Here is a 26,545-nt window from a genome sequence, read left to right as displayed (position 1 = left end):
TAATTGTGTCTTTAGAAGGACATGCCAGCATTCTATCAAGTCAGCTGCTTGAGGATGATGGAGAATATGGTAAGACCAGTGAATTCCATGAGCATGGGCCCATTGCCACACTTCATTTGCTGTGAAGTGAATCCCTTGATCCGAGGCAATGCTGTGTGGGATACTATGGTGGTGGATAAGACATTCTGTAAGTCCACGGATGGTAGTTTTGGCAAAAGCATTGGGTGCAGGGAAGACAAATCTGCATCGAGAGTAAGTGTCTATTCCAGTAAGAACAAAACACTACCCTTTACATGATAGAAGTGGTCCAAAGTGATCAAATTGTCACCAGGTTGCTGAATGGTCACCTCGAGGAATAGTGCCATGTGGGGAATTCAGTGTTGGTGTCTGTTGCTGGCAGATTGGGCACTTGGCTGTGGCTATAGCTAAGTTGGCCTTGGTGAGTGGAAGTCCATGTTAACCCATGAGTAAGCCCATGAGTAACCTCCATCCCTGCCACTATGGCCACTTTTTTCATGAGCCCATTGGGCAATGACAGGAGTAGCTGGAGAAAGAGGCTGAATGATACCCACAGAACATGTCATCCTATCTGCTTGATTGTTAAAATCCTCCTCTGCTGAGGTCACTCTTTGGTGAGCATACACACGAGACACAAATATCTTCACTTCTTTGGCCCATTCAGAGAGGTCTACCCATATACATCTTCCCCATACCTCCTTGTCTCCAATTTTCCAATCATGTTTCTTCCAAGAGCCTGACCATCCAGCCAAACCATTGGCCACAGCCCGTGATTCAGTATACAATCGCACATCTGGCGATTTCTCCTTCCAAGCAAAGTGAGTAACCAGGTGCACTGCTCAAAGTTCTGCCCATTGGGAGGATCTCCCTTCACCACTGTCCTTCAGGTAGTTCCCAGAAAGGGGCTGTGGTGCTGTCACTGTCTACTTTCAAGTAGTGCCTGCCTATCGTGCAGAGCCATATGTAAACCAGGCATGAGTTTTCTGTTCCTCAGTCAACTGATCATAAGGAACTCCCCATGAAGCCATAGGTGCAGACTGGGAGACGGAAGGTAACATGACAGGAGTGGAGACTATGGGCATTTGGGCTACTTCCTCATGCAACTTACTTGTGCCTTTAGGTCCTGCTCGGGCCTGAGCTGGTATATACCACTTCCATTTAATGATGGAGGGCTGCTGTGCACATCCAACTTTATGACTCTGTGGGTCAGACAACACCCAGTTCATGATGGGCATCTCAGGCCGCATAGTGACATGGTAGCCAGTGGTTAAGCGTTTAGTCTCTACTAAGGCTCTTAACAAGCCAAAGCTGTTTCTCAAAAGGTGAGTAGTTTCTGCAGAGGATGGCAGGGCTTTGCTCCAAAATCATAAGGGTTTACACTATGATTCACAAATAGGGCCATGCCAAATACTCCAAACAGCATCTCTATCTGCCACTAACACTTCAAGCACCATTGGATCAACAGGATCATATGGCCCAAGTGGCACAGCTGCTTGCACGGCAGCCTGAACCTGTTGCAGAGCCTTCTCTTGTTCTGGGTCCCACTTAAAATTAGCAGCTTTTTGAGTCACTTGATAAGTAGGCTTGAACAGCACACCCAAATGAGGGATATGGTGCCTCCAAAATCCAAAGAGGCCCACTAGGCATTGTGCCTCCTTTTTAGTTGTGGGAGAGGCTAGATTCAATAGCTTATCCTTCACTTTAGAAGGAATATCTCAACATTCCCCATACCACTGAACCCCTAGAAATTTCACAGAGGTGGAAGGCACCTGAATTTTTGTCAGATTAATTTCCCATCCTCTAGTATTCAAATGTTTTACCAGTAAGTCCAGAGTCATTGACACTCCCTCCTTACTAGATCCAATCAGCCTAATGTCATCAGTGTAATGGATCAGTGTGACATTTTGTGGAAGGGAAAGGTGATCAAGTTCCCTGTGGACTAACTTATGTTATAGGACCGGAGAGTTGATATAGCCCTTAGGTAGGGTACTGAAGGTGTATTGTTGACCTTGCCAGTTGAAGGCAAACTACTTCTGGTGGTCCTTCAAAATAAGTATGAAGAAAAAAGACATTAGCCAGATCAACAGCTGCATACCAGGTGCCAGGAGATATATTAATTTGCTCAAGCAATGAAACTACGTCTGAAACAGCAGCTGCAATTGGAGTCACCACCTGGTTAAGTTTTTCATAATCTACTGTAATTCTCCAAGATTGATCTCTTTTTTTGTACAGGCCAGATAGGTGGGTTGAATGGGGGTGTGATGGGAATCACCACCTCTGCGTCCTGCAAGTCCTTGATGGTGGCAGTAATCTCTACAATCCCTCCAGGAATGTGGTATTGCTTTTGGTTTACTATTTTCCTAGGTAGGGACAGTTCATTACAGGATGGGTTTAGGGACCCACTAGACCTGTTGTGAGATGGACATGAGCTAAAACTCCATTAATAACCTGACCTCCATAAGGCTGTACTCTGACTGGTGGGCCACTGTGATGTTTCATATCTCCTGGAATTAGTGTCGGTTCAGAGCCAGTATCCAGTAATCCTCCAAAAGTCTGATTATTTCCTTTTACCCAATGAACAGTCACACTTGTAAAAGGTCCCTTTGGGGAAGGCTTGGGAAAAAGGTTAACAGTATAAATTTTTGGCAGTGTGGTGAGGTCCGTCCTCAAGGGGACCCAGCCTCCTCTTCCCTCAAGGGATTGTGGGTCTTTAAACTCCCTCAAGTCTGAGAATTGATTGCAGGGCCGTGACTCTATAGTCTGGTAATTTGAGTTAGACTGCTATTCACTTGATCTAGAATTCTTCTGCTTGTATATAATCAACTAAATATTTAGTAGATTTCCTATCTATTTCACTCATAGGGACACCATGACTAAGTAGCCAATGCCATAAGGCCATATGAGTCAGACTATTCTGATTACTGCTTTGACTTCGCCGTCCATTACGGTAACCACATCCACCTTGTCTTTGTCGATTGAGTGCCGCAACTTGGCCCCTTCTACCACAGGCTCCAATCAGCCCCATTGTGGTGAGGTGTCTTAACTTAGGGCAGTTCCCACTGTCAAATCTGACTTACATAAAATAGCAATCACAGCAGTCTTCAGGGATGCTGGGGCTCCCTTCCCTTTATCGTTGTGGTAAAATGTGTGTCCTCTGGGCACTCCATGAGTGGATCTGTGAGTCTAACCTGATAAATCCTGGTCTAACTAGTCTTTTTTGTGTATTAGAATTTTGTTCTACATCCTTCTCTGGCTCTGTTCATGACCCTCTATTGTGATCCCTGTCAGAGCAGTTGGTGGTGGCAGCCAGGCACCATCTAGTTGTGCTGGATTTAGTTTGGTGGAGGCTGTGGTAGTTGTGGTCCTTTAGCCCTTTGGATTAATCTTTCCCTTGTGTCTTTGTTTTTTTTTCATTCTCCCTTGCTCCAGATGGAGTAGCACCAGTGGAGTATCTTAGATGGCCACTCACACTTTTAAGACCCCAAATGTTACTCATTAAAGTAGAATGTAGAACATTTTCTTTATAAACTGTATTATGCCAATTGAGGTAGATATCCCCCAAGACCATGGTCCCCAGCCGTCATCCCAGTAATTCAGTCCCTTGGGGAGTTTGGATGTCTATGAAGCCTCTATGAATTTGCCTTGGGCAAGTTGTACTGACTTCCCCAGTATCGTGTACTGTCTTACCCTTCACCAAAGTTACCACTTATGTATTATCTATTTAGTAAAACACCAATTCTTGATGTGGGTTTCTAGCAAAGTAGGACTAGACTGACATGCTTTTAGTGTGATAAAGGATGGCCTTAAGGTAAAATATAGCTATCAGAAACCACAAAAAACGTGAGAGATTAGAAGAGACACTTCCATTAAAGTTGAGAACAAGACAATGATACCAATTGTCATAGCTTTAAATAGATTAAATGTACAGTATACTTAGCTGATGGTATAAGACAATCAAATGAACCAAAAAGTTTAGTTACTGGAGGGGAATTGACCAAAAAAATCACTTTTTGAAGATGATATAACTGTTTACCAAGTGAATCTACTATTATACCTAAAAAAGAGTTTAAGGTGTTCACCAAGAAATGGATCCTGATCAAAAGGAGGAAAAATGTGGAACAGAACTTCAAATTCATTTGGAAACCAGACTTACCGAATCCATTGAGACTGGGGGAAGCACCAAATTAAATGCCTAAAAATAATCTTTAAACCTTGAACAGAAATTATCCCAAGAAGCCATTGTTAAACTAAACAGTAGTTTAATTCAATTAATAAAGAATGTTTGCCGCGAGCATAGTGTTTTTATAAAGAATTATCTACAGAAGTTTAAATTGACAACAGTTAATCTAAAGCACAGATGAGCCTAAATTAATGTTGATGAAACAATACGGGTAGAGACAGTGAAAATGGTGTACAATGTAAAGTCTGTAACTAATGTTATTGAACTGTTCATGTAGAAATTGTGAGTGGATGTATATTTTGTCTTAGTTATCTAGTACTGCTATAACAGAAATACCACAAGTGGATGGCTCTAAGAAGCAGAAGTGTATTCACTTATAGTTTAGGAGGCTGGAAGTCCGAATTTAGGGTGCCAGCTCCAGGGGAAGTCTTTCTCCATCTGTTGGTTCTGGAGGAAGGTCCTTGTCATCAATCTTTCCCTGCTTGAAAAGCTGCTCAGCACAGGGAACCCAGGTCCAAAGGACACGCTATTCTCCTGGCTCTTGTTTTTTGGTGGTATGACGTCCCCATGTCTCTCTGCTCGTTTCTCTATTTTATATCTCAAAAGAGATTGCCTTAAGATACAACCTAATTTTGTAGATTGAATCCTACTTCGTCAACATAACTGCCGCTAATACCATCGCATTAATATCATTGTTGTTAGGTGCCGTGGATTTGGTTCCAACTCATAGCAACCCTATGTACAACAGAACGAAACACTGCCTGGTCCTGTGCCATCCTCATAATCGTTGTTATGCTTGAGCCCATTGTTGCAGCCACTATGTCAATCCATTTTATTGAAGATCTTCCTCTTTTTTTCTGACTCTCTACCAAGCATGATGTCCTTCTCCAGGGACTGATCCCTCCTAATAACATGTCCAAAGTATGTGAGACATAGCCTAGCCATGCTTGCTTCTAAAGAGCATTCTGGTTGTACTTGTTTCAAGACAGATTTATTCGTTCTTTCGGCAGTCCAGAGTATATTCAATATTTTTCGCCAACATGACAACTCAAAGGTGTCAATTCTTCTTTGGCCTTCCTTATTCATCATCCAGCTTTCATGTGTGTGTTTATGAGGTGATTGAAAACACTACGGCTTGGGTCAGGTGCACCTTAGACTTTAAGGTGACATCATTGAGAAAGGATTTATAACACAGGAAAATCACTTCAGATGACAAAATGGCAGACAATCACACAATACTGGGAATCATGGACTAGCCAAGTTGACACACATTTCTGGGGGGGACACAGTTCAATCCATAACAATTCGGCTGTGTATATTGCCAACAAAAATAAATAAAGTGTTTTTTTCAGAAAAGAGTTTTAAGTTGTTCTTTAAAACAATATATTAAAATCAAATGCTCTCTTACATACTAGCAATAAACTATTAGAAAATGTGATAGTAATTTCCTTTGCAATATCAGCTAAAAAATTAAAATATAGAAATGGCCTGGCAAGAATGTGTACAACCCAAACTGATGGAAAGGCATCCTATGCTCCTGGATGACTTGATACTGTAAAGACACCAATCATCCCCAAATTAATATATTAATTTATTGCTATTCCAATCAAAACCAGGTGGCTTAAAACTCCATTTAGAAGAGAATATACATCAGTAATAGACAAGAAATTTTGTGAGCAAAAAAGATAGTGTTATTCATCTTTGACCAAATATACTAAACAGAAAAGCAATGAAATGATGAGATAGTGATATACAATAAAACAGAATAAGGCAACAGATCCATGAGGAAATGGAAACTGACAGTGTGATAAATGTGTCATTTAAAAAAATAAGTAGAGTGTACATTGACTATTCATTAACCTGTTTGGAGAAAATATACTACTTATTTGGCAAAAAAAGAGTCAAAACCCTACTTAATACCATCACAAAAATAAAATTTCAGTTAAACATATAATCAAAATTGTTTAAATTATAAAATATAACAAAAACAGAGAAATATTTTTATAAAGTTTGATGAAGAAAGTTTTCCAAAATATGACACATGGCACAAAAAAAAGACTGACTGATATGATTGTATATAACAAAACGTGATATACAGAGTAAGAAATGTTCTATGTCAATTCAATTGTTAAAATGTTTGTCTTCCCAAGTTTTCATATAGTTAGCCTAGAATTCTTTACCACTTTCATGGTTTCTGTTCCTGTATTACTATAGCTTTGTAACAAGTCTTGGCCTCTGTTAAAATAAGTCTTCCTTATTTTCTTCATAATTATTTTGTTTATTCCTAGTTTCTTACTCTTAAATTTGGACACTAGTATCAGCTTGTAAAAGTGCCATTAAAAAAGTTATTATTTAAATTATAATTGCATTGTACTTATAGATCAATTTTGGGAAAACAGACTTGCTTATGAGTTTCAGTTTTCCCTTCTGGGTGAATGCAACATTTTATAATTCTCTTCATAAAGACTTTCCAACACTTTGAGAAGATTTATTATCTTTTAGTTTTGCTGTTGTTAATTATAAAGGGTTATTTTAAAAACCATGTTTCTTGATGATATGCAGAAAGAGTTTTATTTACACATTGATCTTTTATTCAGCAACCCTGCAGAATTATATTATTAGTTGTAATAAAATTAAATAGTTTTGGGGGGATATTATCTTGAATTGTCAATATAGATGAGAATATCATCTTCAAGTAAAATGTTCAAGTTCTCAAATATGTATTTCTGTTTCTTATTATACTGAAAGGAGTTTCAGTATGATGAGAATAGAAGCAGTAATAGTGGGTATCTTTATCTTGTTGTTGATGTCAAAGGGACATTTTGAAACATTTCTACATTAATCATTAATCTGCTCTAGGTTTTTGATAGCTACACTTGGTTTAGAAGATATCTTTCTATTCTCTTTCTCTGTGTGTGTTTGCTATATACATATATGTGTGCATATATGTTAAATACATATATGTGTGCGTATATGTTATATACATATATGTGTATACCACCCCAATTCTTGCTTTTGTACTCTCTTAATGTTGTCATTTGATGAACAGGAATTCTCAGTTTTAATGTAAACCAATGTGTCATCCTTTTTCATCATAATTAGTTATTTTTGTTCCTGTTCATGAAATACTTCTCTTTTGCAAAGTCATGATGATATTATTCAATTTTATCTTTTAGAAACACTATTTTACTACCCGTCACATTCAGATCTGTGACCCACCAGAACGGATTTTTGTGTATGGTGTAAGTAGGGTTAAGTTTCTCTTTGATATGTAAATCCAGAAACCCAGCACTATTTACTGAAAAGACCAACCTTGGTACACTGCACATAAGATTCATCTTTTTCATACATGAAGGGTTCACACCCACACTGGAGAGAGTCTGGGCTGGGTGCTTTCTGTGCTTTCTGCTCTATTTCATTGGCCTGTTTTTCTTTCTTTTATCTTGTATCTTGCCTTTCTAATATTAAAGCTCTGAATTGCTGAAGTGTTTTAATTAACTTGCTAAGTTGTTGGGTGCCGTTGAGTCGATTCTGACTCATTGCTCATTTTGTTCTTCTGTCTCAATATTTTCTTGGCTATTTTTTGCCCTTTGTATTTCCATATACATTTTAAAATCAGTATGTTAATTTTACATAATCAATTTGTCAGTATTTTGATTGGGGTTGTGTTAAATCTATAGATCCCTTTGGAAAGATTTGGTATGTTTATGAAATTGAGTCTTCTAATCAATGAATATATGTATTGCTACTTTATTTAAGTCTTTAATTTCTCTCCATAAGTTTTCATTCTGTGGGTAGAGATTTTGTACATCGTTTTAAAGATTTATTACTCAGACTTTGATTTTTTTATGCAATTAAATGCTGTCTTCTCTTTTTTACAGGTTACATTTCCTATTTGTTGATGTATATGGAAATAGTAAATGTTTCATGTGTAGCTATAATGAATGCTCATTTTGTAGCTGTTGCATTCAAAATGCTGCATGTACCAATTATTAATAATTTAGAATAAATGCTGGTCCTTGTATACATTAATTTGAGACTTAAGATGGTGATAAGGAAAGCTGATTTCAGAGTCTTGTTTTTATATTTTAAAATTCATTCGTTCTTTCATTCATTTATTTTGCCATGGTAACTATTCTTGTTTCTTGCTTTGCAGAGCATAAGGTTAGATCCTGTTCCTGCATAGACAATTAGAATTCTGCTCTTGTGAGCTGTGTGCGTATAGGGCTACATATAGTGTATACTGTGAGGCCTGTTCACACTCTTAGGGCTCTGGATTTAAGTTCCTTCTTAATTTGTGGTACTTTTGTGTTGTCCTTTATTTCATTTAGCCTTGGCTCTATATTAACTCTTGTTTGTTATGTTGTATCCAGTACTCCACTTTTTGGAAGCAGAATATGGAATTGCATCCACTTAGTCTCTATGTGGCCAACAGGGTGTTGCAGTTATTCTATTTTCAACATACGCTTTACTTCTTTCTTTTTTTAAAACTCTAGACAAAATGATTTTCTCAGGAGTAAAAAGTAATTTCAAGATTACAATGTATCATCCCTAAAGTATGCTAAGTTCACTAAAGCAAGTCCCGTTGTCAATAATTTTATTGAAATTAAAAATATAAGTCTTTTTTAAATAGCTTAAATTTTATTCATAACATACCTATCTTAAAAAAGGGAGTGCTGAATAAATCAAGTGGTGGCATTTTGCACAGTATTACTAATATTTGTGTGGTGCATTTTTCTTTGCACATACTTGTAACATAAAGTATTAAGAGAAAACAGGGATTGAATCAATTTGTTAGGCCCATCTTTAGCCCCGGAATTTTTCTTTGATAGGTGTAAGATTTTTAGGGGCCCAGAAATCAATTTTGTTCATCATAAATTCAACTTTAGAAAGGTTAGGGTTGTACATCAAACATCCTAGTTTCTTTAATAATCTATTATGAATTTATCATCCAAAAATTTATAGGAGGCTGTATTTTTGTCTTGTTCCATCAGCTAGGGGAATAAGTGTCATAGCTTATCACCTGCTGTGTAAACTAGGACTTTGCTCTTATTGTTTTATAACGACAGCTTTTAGGCTACCTAGGGTGCCCTTTAGTTCTGCTGTTACAGAATTTGGTGAATGAGATTGGAGTGGATGAACATGATTTTTTAGACTCTGACCATGTGAAGAAACTGCCATGTAACTGTTCAAAAATATTATTATGTTGCATTTAAGTCTATATTTAAACTGCTGAAAAAGGTATGATTGCTTTGAAATGTTTATTTCTGCCAGAAAACATCCAATTTTTCTAACTATAAGCAAATTAGGCTGATAGCTGTAGAAGCAGCAGAGCAGTTTCAGCTGTGAAATGCATTTACTGACTTAAATGGTTGAGGGAACAGGATCCAAGAGAGAAGAGCTAGAAGAGGCAAGTATGACATCCATACAGAAGGAAGAGACTCTTATTTCTGAACTTTTCCAATGTATTTCTAATTGGTCAAAATACAGTAATGAGAAAAAGAATAATGATATTAATTTATATTGCCTAGCATTTGTTAACTGTACCTGCTATACAAATCCCTAACATTTGACTAAACTTATTTATTCCAATATATTGAACATTGAATACTTCCTGTGAAAATATCACAATTTTGAATATTTTGTGCTGCCTCAAATCGATTGCCTCCAACCTTTGTCTTCCTACTGTCCATAATCAACTATTTCAGTAGTGCCTTACTACTGTCCATAATAAGCTCTGCCACTCAAAAAATGCTTTCCTACTTTAGGACCAGAAGCTTCTGCTCTATTGGTTCAAATTTTATCTCTATTTCTTTCTAATTTTTTTCTCTTTCTTCCAGGGCTCAGTGTAACATGCATTCCCTTTCCAATCAAAAATATCATCCCTTGAAACCGTGGCACATTAAAACTCTAGTTACACAGAACCATCATATCCTTCCTGCTCTCACTTTTCCCTCCTTGTCTAACTTAAATTCCATATTTCATATTTCGGGTTACCTCCTTATAGATCCTCTCAATAACCTTTCCTCTCTCTCCTCTGATCATCTACACTTGTAAAATCTCTAATGTTCTTTGTTCCAACTACTTACTTTTTCCATGACCACAAAAAAAAAAAAAAAAAAAAGCTGAAATCTCTGGTGGGAAAATCAGCCACCTGGAATAACTGGTTTTTCTTTAATTACCACAAGCCTGAACAATACCTAACAATGCCCAGCAATACTTTTAGGTTTCCACAGTTAATTTGCTTTCCCATTCTTTGAAAGAATTATGTTATAACATTTCCTTTTCTCTTAACCTTCCACACCTTATGTACTCCCACATTCTAAGCTGATAACCCTCCTTATACCTCATTAATCAAATAACAGCCGACCGCAGATGCTTCATCTTCCCATCAGCAAGTAAACAGACTTCTCTGCATCTTTACCCATCCTCTCTCGAATTCTCTCCTTTTGTAATTGAAGAAGTGTCCTGCTCCCATCAAGGTCCAATTCTATCATTTGCACTTGCATGCTGTAATATTTCCCATTTTAATTTCAAAACCTTTCCCTTGACGTCACAGCTTCAATGTAACTGTCACCATATTTCTCTGCTGCTTTTTCAAGGAAAAGCTGTGTACCTGAGTTCCCTTCCTATTTACTCTTCAACCCACTCCAATTTTACTTTTTCCACACTCTATGCTCTACGGCTGCTAACCAAAAGGTTGGTAGTTCAACCACCAGCCACTCTTTGGAAACCCTATGGGGCAGTTCTACTTTGCCCTATATAGTCGTTCTCAGTTGGAATCGACTTGACCGCACCTTTTTTTTTTTGTTTTTTGGTTTTCACATTACCGTAGTGTGGCAATCATCAACGGCCATATTGTAAAACCCTACACAGTTTTTCTTTCTTCATCTCATTTGGACATTTGTGGGCATTTAACTCAGCTTTCATGAAATGACTTTTTTCTGGACTTCCTCCTACCCGATTGGTCAGTCCTTTTCAGGGTCTTTAGTTGTGTGCGCCTCTACTTATCTCCACATCTAAATGCTCAGCCATAGGCCTAGATTTCCTTCTACACTCTCCTTAAGTGACCTTATCCAGTTTCATAGCTCGAAAAACTATAAGTTGATAATTCTCACATTTGTATATCAATCCCTGACTTCTGTTCTGAGCTGCAGACTCAAATATTCAGCCACCTCTCTAACATACCCACTTGTCTATCTAATAGGCATCCCAAACTTAACTGGCCCGAAATGTTACTTTAAGTCTCCCTATACCCCAAACTATCTCACTTTGATTTTCCCAAACATAGTTAAAGGCAATACTATTCAGTTTTTCAAACAGAAACATGTGAGTCTCCCTTGATTCCTCTCTCTAATTTATCTTCTTCGTCCAACCCACCAGCAATTATTGTTGGAGGAAGTGTAAAAAATTTTGTATCTGCGATTTTCTTGGTGTCTCCATAGATGTGCTAATGTTGTGTGGTATACAGCCTGAACAACCATAACTTGATGGTCCTTGTTCTACTTACCTAAATATATCTCAAATTCTATTTCTCTCTCATCTTTACTGCCACCACACTAGATAAAACTTCCATGCTTTGTTTGCTATGTGTATAGTTCACCTTCATTTCATTTTCTATGCCATTGTTAGCATGATTGTTTTGAAACACAAATTATACCATGTTGCTTCCTGGATTAAATTATTTGACTGATTTTGAAATACTGTATAAACTATCATGTAATCTAGCACCTGTTTACCTATCTGACCTGATCTTGACCACTGTCCACTTTCTAGTCTTTTCTAAATTCCTTCCCACCTTCAGTCTTCTGTTCTCTTTACCTGAGATATTCTTTCCCTGGGTTCTCAACAACTTGTATACCTCATCTCCTTCAGGTTTAAGCCCCCAAATAACTTCCTCTGAGAGGCATTTCTTGCCCAACCAGTCTAAAACAGCACCTCCTCCTCCCCATAGGATTCTCTACTACAGAATAGTGACTATTCCCATCATAGTATTTATCACTATTTGTTATTAACGTAAACATTGTAGTTTTTTACTTATTTACTTGTGTATCTTCTGTCACTGCATAAGACCCATAAGGGTAGAGGTCTTGCCCACCTTCTATTCTTAACTCCTAGAATACTGTTTAGAAAAGGTACTCAAGAAATATTTATTGAATCAAATATTTGGTGAATGGATAAACAAAGCTATGAGATAGTCACAAAAACATTATTGTCTCAGTTTTACAATTTAGTCTTAGTGAAGTTAGGTGGTCACTTGCCCAGGGAAATATCATTGGATCATGACTGACCCAGGAGTCAAGGGCTATTCCCCAGGCTGTGTTGGATGATACGATTCCCAGACTAGTTCAGGAAAAGCATGTTAAGATATTATAGAACCATCTACTATTTGCTTTGCAAAGGTAAATGATTAGGGCAAAAGATAAAATAATTGTTCTTTTGGACACATGGCATCATGAAGAAAAATAATACCTGCTTTTGATGAGCATGAAATATTATACAGGGTTGTCATGGTTTCAATTGTCTCCCCCAAAAAAACGTGTGTATCAATTTGGCTGGGCCATGATTCCCAGAATTGTGTGGTTGGCCTCCATTTTGTGATTGTAATTTTATGTTAAAGAGGATTAGGGTGGGATTGTAACATCACCCTTACCCAGGTCATATCCCTGATCCAATGTAAAGGGAGTTTCCCTAGGGCGTGGCCTGCAGCACCTTTTACCTTACAAGAGATAAAAGGAAAGGGAAGCAAGCAGAGAGTGGGGGACCTCATACCATCAGGAAAGCAGTGCCCGGAGCAGAGCGTGTCCTTTGGACCAGGGTCCCTGCACAGAGAAACTCCTAGTCCTGGGGAACACTGAAGAGAAGAACGCTGACAGAAAGAAAAAGCCTTCCCCTGGAGCTGACGCCCTGAATTTGGACTTTTAGCCTACTTTAACTGTGAGGAAATAAACTTCTCTTCATTAAAACCATCCACCTGTGGTATTTCTGTTATAGCAGCACTAGATGACTAAGACAAGGGTACTGACAAAGCAGCTGGTTTATTTTGGGCAAAGTATCTTCCAGCTGTGGCAAGTTCTATAGGAAACAACAGATGAAGAGATGGTAGGAGGATAGCTAGATAACTTCATTAAGGCAAGTGACAACTGGCTATGCCATGAGATCTTGCATATAGGAAATAGGAAAGGCAAAGCCATCTGGAGCCAGGGCTGCGAGTCAAGAGAACTTAAGAGGACCTGGAAGGTATTCAAGAGCAGAAAATTACTTATTATAAGCAGGAATAATCCAGAAACTTGTAAAGTCAAGCAGTAAATCAGAGTTTAGAGTCAAGATTCCTTGAAACTCTGAAGAGAGAATCTCCAATACCACTGATAGATGACTTAGAAAATTAAGGGAATCAAATATCAACTGAGAAAATGTCAATTAAATGAATATAATATGGGGAAGTAATAAAAAATAGAACTGTGACCTCAAATCGTTTAGCAGAGGGATCTTGCCTATTTTGAGAATCTTGATTTGCATGGAAGGCAGATAAGGCCCCAAGATGTCAAGAGATTCTGGTAACATTATTCCTTCCAGCAACACCTAATAGAAGAAAACAGAATACAATGGTCTTGAGAGTATCAATATATAATTCTTACTTTAAATGACTACCTTCTTTACAGCAAGTTTTCTGCAGAATGTTTCCTATTTATTCTGTTGTTTTGGACTCATTGATTTGAAGTTCAAACAGATTTGGAGTCATTGATCCTAGTGTAATCACCAATTGGTGTTTTTAGGATATCTTGGTTATCTGTAGAATTGTTACATATTAGTAATTTCCCATATTATAGATATAAAGTTCTGCAAAATCAAATCATAACTGACACAAAACCACAGACAATATCATTTTTATTGTTCCAAAGCTTCCCTTCTTACTTTTATCTGTCTTCATCAAGTAGATCCTTACTATTTTTGCTGTCCTTCCGTGGATCTTACCAATCACCTGTGTTGAAGTGAACATTTGTTTTGTCTCAGATATGGATGTATCACAGATTTGTATAAGGGTAAATTCTTTCTCTCACTTTTTAATAATTTTCTTGATAATAAAAACCACCCAGTTGCCCTTAAGTCGTTTCTGACTCATCGTAACCCCTCGTGTGTCAGAATAGAACTGTGCTCCATAGGGTTTTCAAAGGCTCATTTTTTTTTTTTTTTTTAATTAGATAACTTACAGTTTTTGATCCTTTTATGGTAGCAGTACATTGGATCATCCTCTTTGGGCAAGAGTCTCTGGTAAATTTTTGATAGCTTCCTATGATTATAATTGATGACACTGTGTAAGCTGTGCTGAGCAGTTTGTGCTTATTGTTTTCTTACAGCCTAATTATCTTCAGTGACCCATGTTGAAATATTTTAAGGAAAAATAAAACTCTCCAAGGTTACTGTCATGGATTGAATTGTGTCCCCCCAAAAAATGTGTGTAGCAACTTGGCTACGTCATGATTCCTAGTATTGTATGATTGTGTTATCTGATGTGATGTCCTTATGTGTTGTAAATTCTACCACTATGACGAGATTATATGTGATCTCCTCGTGTTGTAAATTCTATCACTGTGATGAGGTTATACTGATGAGGTTGACAAGATCAGTGTCTTAATGCAATCTCTTTTGAGATATAAAAGAGAGAAGTGAGCAGAGACAGATGGGAACCTTATACCACCAAGAAAGCAGTGCTGGGAGCAGAGCGCATCCTTTGGACCTGAGGTTCCTGCGCGGAGAAGCTCCTGGACGAAAGGGAGACTGATGACATGGACTTTCCTCCAGAGCCGATGGAGAAAGTGTTCCCCTGGAGCTGATGCCCTGAATTTGGACTTGTAGCCTACTGGACTGTGAAGAAATAAACTTCTCTTTGTTAAAGCCATCCACTTGTGGTATTTCTGTTGGAGCAGCACTAGACGACTGAGACAGTTACTGATACAGGTACAACATGACAAGTCATGCAATCTAATGAACACTGGATCGTAATAGATAGCTCATCAACTTTCACTGTATGTGGTTTACATGATTTTTGCCCATAATGAAACTCATGGGCTACTTTATTTTTTTACACACGAAAAGCAAGATAGTTTTGCAGTTTTTCCCTGTTGGGCTGGGATTTTACTATTGGAAAAAGTACATCTTCTGCAAACTTAAGGAATTTACTGTGCATTGTTTCATCCTGGCTACTTAATGAAATTCTGATTCCTTGGGTACCCAGTAGTTTGTACTTCTCTTCAGAGAAGCCACTGTTTTTCTCCGCATTGCTACCTCTTTATAACTCAGTTCTCTGTCTATCACAAAAACAACCACTTTTCTAAATTTCTGGTGTACTTCAATTACTTTTTTTTATTGGTGTGGTCTCTTAAATTTTATAACCATTTTTTAAGCACCCACAAAATGCTAATTACTGAACTAACCATAGAGTTAAATGAGCACTGAGATAAATAGGAACTCACAACAAGATCCAAGTCTAGCTTTAACGGATTTTTAGAACTAAATAAATCACATCTACTTGTTTTCAGCCTACTAACGGACATCTCAAAGTAGTCAGATCTGATTTCTAGCCATGTTGCTTTTCCTTTTGATATTATGCTTGCTTCAGCATTCACGGAATTTACATTTATTATGAATCCAGCCAGCTTTCGTGGTATGAAAATAAGATTCATTGGTCTGTAGTTCCTGGGTAGTTTCTGAGATTCTTATAGATAGAGGTATCATTAGTGTTTCAACAGGCTTCCCGCATAACGGTCTGATTTAGGAAGCAAGTAAACTGATGTTTTTTAAAGGTATAAAGAAGATACTTTGTTTTCCAAATCTGGGAGAGTTATTTAATTAGACAAATATTTTCCACTAGTGTGGATATTATAAAAGTCAAACAGCATATTTTAAATGGTTTTTAAATATTAAAGAAATTTTAAAAAAGAAGAACACTAAGATATATACTAAGTACAATAAGTGCATGTATGTATTATTACCTTTAAATATACATTTATGTATAGATATAATTTATGTATAAAGCAGAATTTATCAATATTGGCTGATGATTATGACCTAAAAACTAAAATAATGGGTTAAGGTAGAAAAATAATCTGTTTTGAACAAGGCTTTTTACACTAATGTAAAAAAGTTAAGAACATAAGCAAGGGGGAGTAATGGAGAAAATACATTGTGCTTTAATGCACATAATTGAAATGTAATGGAGTGATTTTTATAATGAATGTCAAAATTAATAGGTATAGTCTGTGTGGGAGAGAATAAAAGGAAACAGGATGGCAGTTTGTGCCAAAAAAACATTTACTAAGCAATTGAAAATCCTTTTGAAATACACAAAAAGAGAAATTAGTTTGAGCAAGTCCTTTAAGTAAAGAAAAGTTAAGTCCTACCCAGATATTCTTGCACTGAGTTTGATTCTTGTACTGGTTTTGTTGACTATTTTCCCTAAGAGGTGCCTTTTCTGCTTTCTTGTTACTTCCTGGAGCTCTTGAAAGGGCTGGGAGGAATAGTCTACAGACCAGCTTTTATTTTCAGTATTTGAAGGAAGTCTATGTAAATATGAAAGGATTCGGAAATTATTTTCCCATCCTGTATAGTTACCAATATGTGCACACCTTTGAGCATATGAATTAAGGTGGGAGTGAGCTGCTTCAGGGACTTATCACCTATCTCTCAAATACTCAAGCTTATCCCTCCAGCACATTGATGTTTCTCAACCCTTTAACTTAATTCATTGATCAGATGGCCTGCCTTTCTTAGCTAATGCACTCTTCTCTCTCTGAAGTGTCTTTAGCTTTTAGTTGTACCTGTTAAAATCCTATACACTCTAACAACTCCCACTATCTATTCCCTCCCTTGTAAATTTCCCTGAATGCCCCTCACCCGCATACTAAATTTCTTTATTCTGATCTCACGTAACATAATGTCTGGATTACTCATTCATTGTTAATCTGGGTCTTAAGAAACAGCAGGCCAAGGAAGCAGGTTGGGAACTGTTATGGGTTGAATTGTGTCCCCAAAAAATATGTATATCCTTTTGGCTAGGTCATGATTCCCAGTATTGTGTGGTTGTCTACCATTTTGTCATCTGATGTGATTTCTCTGTGTGTTGTAAATCCTATTTCTGTGATGTCGATGAGATGGGATTAGTGGCAGCCATGTTAATGAGGCAGGACTCAATCTATAAGATTGGATTGTGTCTTGAGCCAGTCTGTTTTGAGATATAGAAGAGAGAAGCCAACAGAGAGACATGGGGACATCTTACCACCAAGAAAGCAGAGACAGAAGAACGTATCCTTTGGACCTGGGGTCCCTGTGCTGAAAAGCTCCTGGACAAGGGGAAGACTGATGACAGGGACCTTCTCCCAGAGCCAACAGAGAACAGAAAGCCTTCCTCTGGAACTGATGCCCTGAATTCAGACTCATAGTCTATTAGACTGTAAGAGAATGAATTTCTGTTTGTTGAAGCCATCCACTTATGGTATTTCTGTTATAGCAGCACTAGTTAACTAAGACAGGAACCAAGAAAAGAACGTGAGTATCCATAAAATACAGAGTAAGCAAACAGAAATCACACACACACACATGCACCCACCCACATACCTATGCATGAACACAGGCCAGGGAGGAGAGCAAGGCCGTAGATCCAAGGCACATGTAAACAACCAGAAGATCAGCAGGATTTGAAAGAGGATGTCAATATAGCTGATAAAAGTCCAGGGAGAGATAGTCCAGGATAATCTCAGCTTTCCATATTTCTTCAGTGAGCTTTAAAAAGCTACTTTTTAGTAAGTTTTGGCTCATATTTTTTTGCAGCCATGAAGTACCCAGCACTATTGGTTTAAATAAACAAAAGAATAAATGAAGAGATTCTTCTCATAGGTTTGCAAAAGAATGCTTATCATTCAGCGTAACTGAATGCAAGACCAATTCAATTCTCTCTGGAACTCTAAGTTTTCTGATTCCTCATTCTAGGGACATTTTTTACAGAATCATGGAATATTAGAACTGGAGTAAAATCAGACTTTCTCATCCTACCCTATCATTCTACAAATATAGAATCCTGTAGGATTAGTAATGAGGGATGCATAAACCTATAAACAACAAAGCTCCAACCTTAAGTTCTTGATGAAAAAATATTTTAATGATGATTTAAACTAACCAGGAAAAGATTTTTTTTTTTTTTTCAGCATTAATCAAAAAGTAGTCATTAAGTCCTTTTTTGTGTGTAAAAAGGCACTGTGGTAGGTGCTGGGATATGAATAAGACATACAAGAAAACTACCATCAAAAAGCTCATCTTTTAATTGTAAAACTAGAAAATAGTAAAGCTTTTTATTTTAATCAGATTTCCGTTGGTTTGGTATCTTTCATTAGTATAAGTACCTTCAAGAGGAACAGTAATCTAAATTTTGGAAGACATAACGATAGAGGCTTAAATCTGTATCACAGTGAAATGGGATAAAGAAAGGATCAGGAACTTAATACTGCCCCTCTGAGTATCATTCTTTATGACCTGGACATATATTGCTTCTATTACATGTTAATATATACTTGAGCTTCCATTGTTTTATTTGCATGTGTGTTTCTCACATGTGTCACACGTATCTTTCATGTGACTCCACGTGCTACTACAGAGTTTCTTTCCTTTGGATTCCTTTTTTTGCCATTTCTGTTTTATTGTGAAATATATGTACAAAATGTTTCTAAAATGATACAATAATCAGTCACTAGCTTAAAAACTAAAGCACTAAAAATTATTTTAATCTGTCTATGTAGCAAGGAAGAAGTCTTGGTGACAGTGGTTAAAGGGCTTGGCTGCTAACTGAAAGTTTGGCGGTTTTCATCCACCAGCTGCTCTGAGGGAGAAAGATGTGGCATCTGCTTCAGTAAAGATTGTTGTTGTCAGGTGCCTTCAAGTCCGTTCCGACTCATAGTGACCCTATTATAACAGAACGAAGTACTGCCCGATCTTGTGCCATCCTCACCATTGTTGCTATCTTTGAGCCTGTTGTTGCAGCTACTGTGTCAATTCATTTCATTGAGGGACTTCCTCTTTTTCATTGACTCTCTACTTTACCAAGCATGATGTTCTTCTCCAGGGACTGTTTCTCCTGATAACATGTCCAAAGTATGTGAGATGAACTCTCACCATTCTTGCTTCCAAGTAGCACTCTGGCTGTACTCCATCCAAGATAGACTTGTTCATTCTTCTGGCAGTCCATAATATATTCAGTATTCTTCTCCAATATCATGATTCAAAGACACCAATTCTTCTTCGGTCTTCCTTATTCATTGCCCAGCTTTCGCATGCATGTGAGGCGATTGAAAGTATCATGGCTTGGATCAGTCCCACCTTAGTCCTCAAAGTAACATCTTTGCTTTTTAACACTTTCAAGGGGCCTTTTGCAGAAGATTTGCTCAATGCAATGTGTCTTTTGATTTCTTGACTGCTGCTTCCTTGAGCATTGATTGTGGATCCAAGTGAAATGAAATCCTTGACAATTTCAATCATTTCTCTGTTTATCATGATGTTCTTATAGGTCCAGTTGTGAGGATTTTTGTTTTCTTTATGTTGAGGTGTAATTCATACTGAATTCATTAGTAAGTGCTTCAAGTCCTCTTCACTTTCAGCAAGCAACGTTATGTCATCTGCACAATGAGTCTTCCTCCAATCCTGATGCCGTGTTCTTCTTCATATAGTCCAGCTTCTTGGGTTATTTGCTCAGCATACAGATAGAATAGGTATGGTGAAATGATACAACCCTGACTCACACTTTTCCTGACTTTAAACCATGCAGTATTCCCTTGTTCTGTTCGAACAGCTGCCTCTTGATCTATGTACAGGTTCCTTATGAGTACAGTTAACTGTTCTGGAATTCCCATTGTTCATATTGTTATCCATAATTTGTTATGATCCACACAGATGAATGCCTTCACACAGTCAAAAAATCACAGGTAAACATCTTTCTGATATTCTCTGCTTTCAGCCATGATCCATCTGACATCAGTAATGATACTTCTCGTTCCAAGTCCTCTTCTGAATTCAGCTTGAATTTCTGGAAGTTCCTTGTTGATGTAAGGCTGCAACAATTTTTGAATTATCTTCAGCAAAATTTTACTTGCCTGTGATATTAATGATGTTTGATAATTTCTGCATTCTGTTGGTTCACCTTTCTTTGGAATGGGCACAAATATGGATCTCTTCCAGTCAATTGGTCAGTAGCTGTCTTCCAAATTTCCTGGCATAGACGAGTCAGCACCTCCAGCGCTGCGTCCATTTGTTGAAACATCTCAACTGATATTCCATCAATTCCTGAAGGCTTGTGTTTTTGCCAATGCCTTCAGTGCAATTTGGACTTCTTCCTTCAGTACCATCAGTTCTTGATCATAAGTTACATCCTGAAATGGTTGAATGTCGACCAATTCTTTTTGGTACAGTGACTCTGCATAGTCCTTTCATCTTCTTTTGATACTTCCTGCGTGGGTCAATATTATGCCCATAGGATCCTTCAAAATTGCAACTTGCGGGTTGATTTTTTTTTTTTTTTCAGTTCTTTCAGGTCGAGAAATATAGAAGATGGTCTTTACTTTTGGTTTTGTAACTCCAGGTCTTTGCATATTTCATTATAATATTTTGCTTTGTCTTTTTTGAGCCACGTTTGAAATCTTCTGTTCAGCTCTTTTACTTCATCATTTCTTCCATTTACTTTAGCTACTTGACATTCAAGAGCAAGTTTCAGAGTCTCTTCTGACATCCATTTTGGTCTTTTCTTTCTCTCTTGTCTTTTTAATGACCTTTTGCTTTCTTTATGTATAATGTTCTTGAGGTCATTTCAAAACTTCTCTGGTTTTGGGTCCATTAGTGTTCAGTGCATCAAGTCTGTTCTTCAGATGGTCTCTAAATTCAGGTGGGGTATACACAAGGTCATACTTTGGCTCTTGTGGGCTTGTTTTAATTTTTTTCAGCTTCAACTTGAACTTGCTTAGGAGCAATTGATAGTCTGTTCCACAGTCGGCCCTGGCCTTTTTCTGACTGATGATGCTGAGCTTTTCCATCATCTCTTTCCACAGAGGTAGTCTGTTTGATTCCTGTTTTTAACATCTGATGATGTCCACATGTATAGTCCCCATATATGTTGTTGAAAAAAGGTGTTTGCAATGAAGAAGTCATTGATCTTGGAAAATTCTATCATGCGATCTCTGGTGTCATTTCTAGCACCTTTGTTTCCAACTTTAACATTCCAATCATCAGTAATTATGAATGCATCTTGATTGCATGTTGGATCAATTTCAGACTATAGAAGTAGCTAAGAATCTTTCCTCATCTTTGGCATCAGTGGTTGGTGTGTAAATTTGAATAATAGTCCTATTAAGTGGTCTTCCTTGTAGGTATGTGGATATTATCCTATCACTGACAGCGTTGTACTTCAGGATAGATCTTGAAATGTTCTTTTTGACTATGAATGCGGCACCATTCCTTTTCAGTTTGTCATTCCCTGCATAGCAGACCATATGATTGTCTGATTCACAATGGCCAATGCCAGTCCATTTCAGCTTACTATTGCCTCGGATATATATTTTTATGCAGTCCATTTCATTTTTGACGACTTCATACTTCATACATTCCATGTTCCGGTTATTAATGGATGTTTGCAACTGTTTCTTTTTATTTTGGGTCGTGCCACGTCAGCAAATGAAGGTCCCAAAAGCTTGACTCCATCCACGTCATTAAGGTTGACTCTACTTTGAGGAAGCAGCTCTTCCCTAGTCATATTTTGAGTGCCTTCCAACCAGAGGGTCTCATTTTCCAGCACTATACCAGACAGTGTTCCACTGCTAACTCGTAAGGTTTACATTGGCCAATTTTTTCAGAAGTAGACTGCCAAGTCCTTCCTAGTCTTAGTCTGGAAGCTCTACTGAGATCTGTCTACCATGGGTGACCTGGCTGATATTTAAAATACCAGTGGCATAGCTTCTAGCATCACAGTAACATGCAAGGCACCGCAATATAACAAACTGACAGAAGAGTAATGGAATCAGGTAGCCTAGGTGACCCCTACTATAGATGCCATTCAGCCTCCTTACACAGCCAGTGCAATCATTGTTCAAAGTGGCCATGGAGTTACAAAATTTTCTGAGATTTCCAGGAAACTAGTTTTGAATAACAAAAAACTATAATAGCCTCCCGGAGAAATACCCAGCCTCATCACAGAACTGTTTTTTGTATCAGAAAAATAACTGCTGCTGCCTCACACAGACTGAAACTTACAAGGCTGGAACAAAACTAGACCCTCTGTCAGAGCTATTCTGGAGAATCAATTGCCTCTGCCTGTAAGGAAAGCCCATCTCCCTATTCATGGCTGCTATCTCTTGTTGCTCACTTCCACAAACTTGCATAAAACAAAGGGCTCATTTTGCATCATAACTGCAATGTAAGGGTAATGCAGTTGCCAGTGTCCTAGCCTGAGCAGTATAGGAAGGCCACTCAAAACAGATGGTTGGTGCAGGTGTTGAGCAGGATTCTCAGGTGTAAATGGCTAATGAACTTGATCTCTAACCAAAATGTTGGTATGAGTCTACCCAGAGTTGCCCTTGAAGAAAGCCTGGAAATCTAACTTCTAAAAAATCAGCATTGATAAACCCTATGGAACACAGTCTACTCTGACTTGCATGGGGTTCACCATTATTTGGAGTTTACTCGATAGCAACTGGTACTGGCAAGTGATGAGCAAGTGAAACCCCAGTATATGCTGCACACTTCAAGAAAGATAGCTTTAGATATTTTTACAATCAGAGGTAGCCGATGGCAAATCACAGCATGCCTGTTGAGTAAGACAAGTAAGAACTTTCTGGTATTGATTTTTAATTTGATTACATTTGGTCAGAAAATATACTCTGTGGTTTCAATCTTTTTACAATTTCTGATTCTTGCTTTATGTCCCAAAATAGGATATAATTTTGTCAATGGTCCATGTACACTTGCATATATATAGGCTGCTGTTGTTGAGCTGAGTGTATCAGCTAGATTGAGTTGGATCATAGTGTTCAAGTTTTCTATATCTGTTCTGATTTTCTGTCTACTTGTTCTGTCAATTATTGAGAAAGGAATGTTGAAATCTCCATCTGTATTTGTACTGTTGTCTCTTTGTCCTTTCTATTAGTTCTATCATAATTTGTCTTATGTATTTTGAAACTGTTATAGGTGTATACACATTTAGGATTGTTAGATCTTTCTGAGGAATGGACCCCTTTATTATTTCTAAATGTTACTTATTATCTCTGGTAATAGTGCTTGAAACAAAGTCTATTTTGTCTAGTAGTAATATTGTTAAGCCAGCTATTTTTTGATTAGTGGTTGCATGGTATATGTGATGTTAAGCTTGTGTGTCAACTTGGCTGGGCCATGATTCTTAGTGGTTTGGCAGTTATAATGTAGTTTGGCAGTTGTGTAATGATGTAATCACCTCTATGATGAGAACTGCTATGAGCAGCCAATCAACCGAAAGGTAGTTTCCTTGGGGGTGTGGCCTACATCCAATATATATGAACTCTCTGGCAAAGCTCGCTGGCTTTTGCTTTGCTCTGGATCCTGCATTCAGCTCCTCATCATCTGACCTTTGGATCTTGGGCCTTGAGCTGGCAACGTGCTCTCTTACCTGCCAGTCTTGGATTCGTCAGCCTCTGCAGCCTGTGAGCCAGCAGCCTGTGAGTCGGCACCCTGCCATCTGATCTGCTGATCTTAAGTTTGTCAGCCCCTGCAGCTACGTGAGTCAGGAGAAGCCTCCAGCCTGATGCCTGACCCCACAGACTTGGGACTTGCCAGCCTCTACAACCATGTGAGCCATTTCCTTGATAAAAATCTCTCTTTCTCTTTCCTTGATAAAAATCTCTTCACTAGTTTTGCTTCTCTAGAGAACCCAGTCTCAGAAGAAATATATATATTTCTTCTTTTAGTTTTTAACCTGTGTCTTTATATTTGGAGTAAGTTTGCTTTTTTATACAGTCTGACAATCTATGCCTTTTATTTGGAGTGTTAGGATATTTTATATATAATGTAATTGGTTAGATTTAAATCTACCATCTTGCTATTGTTTCCTATTTGTGCCATCTGCTGTTCGTTGTATCATTTTTTCTATTCTTTTGAATTTTCTTTTTGATGAATTGAGTTTTTTTTTTTTAAGTGTTCTATTTTATCTCCACTGTCAGATTCTTAGCTATTTTTGTTTGTTTTACTTTTTTAGGGGTTGCTGTATCATTTACAATATGCATTTTAACTTAGTGCAATTTGCCTTCAAATAATATTATACAGCTTATATATAATGTCAGACTCTTACAACAGTATAGATCCATTTTCTGCTACTGTCTTTTATGCTATTGTCAAATACTTTATTTCTACGTGTGTTATAAACTCCATAATACATTGTTAATCATTTTTGCTTTAAAGAGTAAGTTACCCTTTTGTTTAATTTTTTATTATGAATTAGTTTTAGACTTTTAGAAACGTTGCAAAGATAGTACAGAGATTTTTTATCTATCCCACTCCCAGATTTCCCTAATTTTAACATCTTACATGGCATTGCACAATTTTCAAGACCAGGAACTTGACATTAGTACAAAACTTGTATCTAAACTACAGACATTACCAGAATTTTATCAATTTTAGATAAATTAAAAATGAGGAAAAAAAGGCTTTAATATTAACCCACATATGGAATATGGGTCTTGTTCCTTGCTCTCATTCCTTTGCATGGATACAGATTTCTACCTGACATCATTTTTCTTCTGTCTGAAGAACTTTCTTTATCATTTCTTATAGTGTAGCTCTGCTAATAATGAATTTCCTCAGCTTTTGTTTGTCTGAAATCTTTTATGTGTCTTCATTTTTAAAGGATTGTTTACTGGATATGACATTCCAGATTAACAGATTTTTTTCACTGAGGCCTTTGAAAGATGTTCTATTGCCTTCTGGCTTTCATGTTTTTTACCATCACCTGTATGATCAGTATTCCCTTGAACCTCTTATGTAATGTGTTTTTCCTTTGGCTGCTTTAAGATTTTCTGTTTAACATGGGTTCTCACCAATGCAAATGTGATGTGCTTGATGTGGTTTTCTTTGTGTTTATCCTGTTTGGTGTTTGTCTAGCCTCTTAAATCTGAGAATGTATAGTTTTCACTGAATTTGGGAAAATTTGAGCCATTGTTTCTTCAAAAAAAAATTCTTTGACACTCTCTTCTCTCCTTTGAGGACTTCAAATATCAATTAATATTTTCCCCATAAGTCATACGGCTGTTTCTTTTTCGAATATTCACTCTCTGAGCTTTATTTTCAAAAATTGCCTTTGCTAGAACTTCTAGTTCACTGATAATCAGCTATTGATCATATTCAGTGAGTTTTTCATTTCAGATAGTATATTTTTCGTCACTAGAAATTCCTTTGATTGTTTTTTATATCTTCCATTTACCTTTTTATTGTATTCATGTTTTCCTTTAATTCATTTAATTCCATCATCTTTGTTACTTCTGGATATGAATTCTATTGACTGCTAGTTATGGTCTCATTTTCCTACTTTTCTTCAGGCGTTACTATTTTATTGGACCCCTGGTGGCATGGCTGCTAACCAAAAGGGCAAGAGTTTAAATCCACCAGCCTCACCTTGGAATCCCCACGGGGCGGTTTTGCTCTGTCCTATAGGGTTGTGATGAGTTGGAATAGACTCAGTGACAACAGTTTTTTTTTTTTTTTTTTTTTTTTTTTTAAGTTGGATGCTTTATCTTGTGAATTTTATGCTGCTGACAGCTGGATTTTGTTGTCTACCTCTAAAGAGTATCACACTTTCTGCTGGAAGATAATTATGTTATATGCAGATCAGTTTTGTCAATTTGCGGCTCGATTTAAAGCTTTTTTTGGGCCATTTTTAGAATAACCTTCAAACTAGGGCGAGTTTAGTCCTACTGCTAAAATGTGGACTTTCTATGTTTCTGCTGCATATCTCAGATGTTAACAAGGATACTGTATTCTAGTTTGATGGGATTTAAATTTATCCTGGCTCTGTAAGCCCAGGGAGTTGTTCAGCCTGCAGCGCTTATTTGCTTAGTCTTGATAAATTCCATCTTGTGCATGCACAAACTAATATTTAACAATAGTATCAAGGGGAATCCTATGCATATTTCTGGAGCCCTTTATCTGTGTAGCTTCTCTGTTCTGGAAACTTATCCTACAACATAAATCTCCTTTATCTCCCTGGACTCTGAACTCTGTCTCTTCAACCCAGTGTGACTGCTTTCTCTGCTTCCCTGCACCGTAGTTTAGAAAGTACTTCCAGGCAGAAAGCGT

This window comes from Trichechus manatus, unplaced genomic scaffold (assembly GCF_000243295.1).
Source record: "Trichechus manatus latirostris isolate Lorelei unplaced genomic scaffold, TriManLat1.0 scaffold00098, whole genome shotgun sequence".
Taxonomy (NCBI): domain Eukaryota; kingdom Metazoa; phylum Chordata; class Mammalia; order Sirenia; family Trichechidae; genus Trichechus; species Trichechus manatus.
This window is presented reverse-complemented; position numbering follows the sequence as displayed.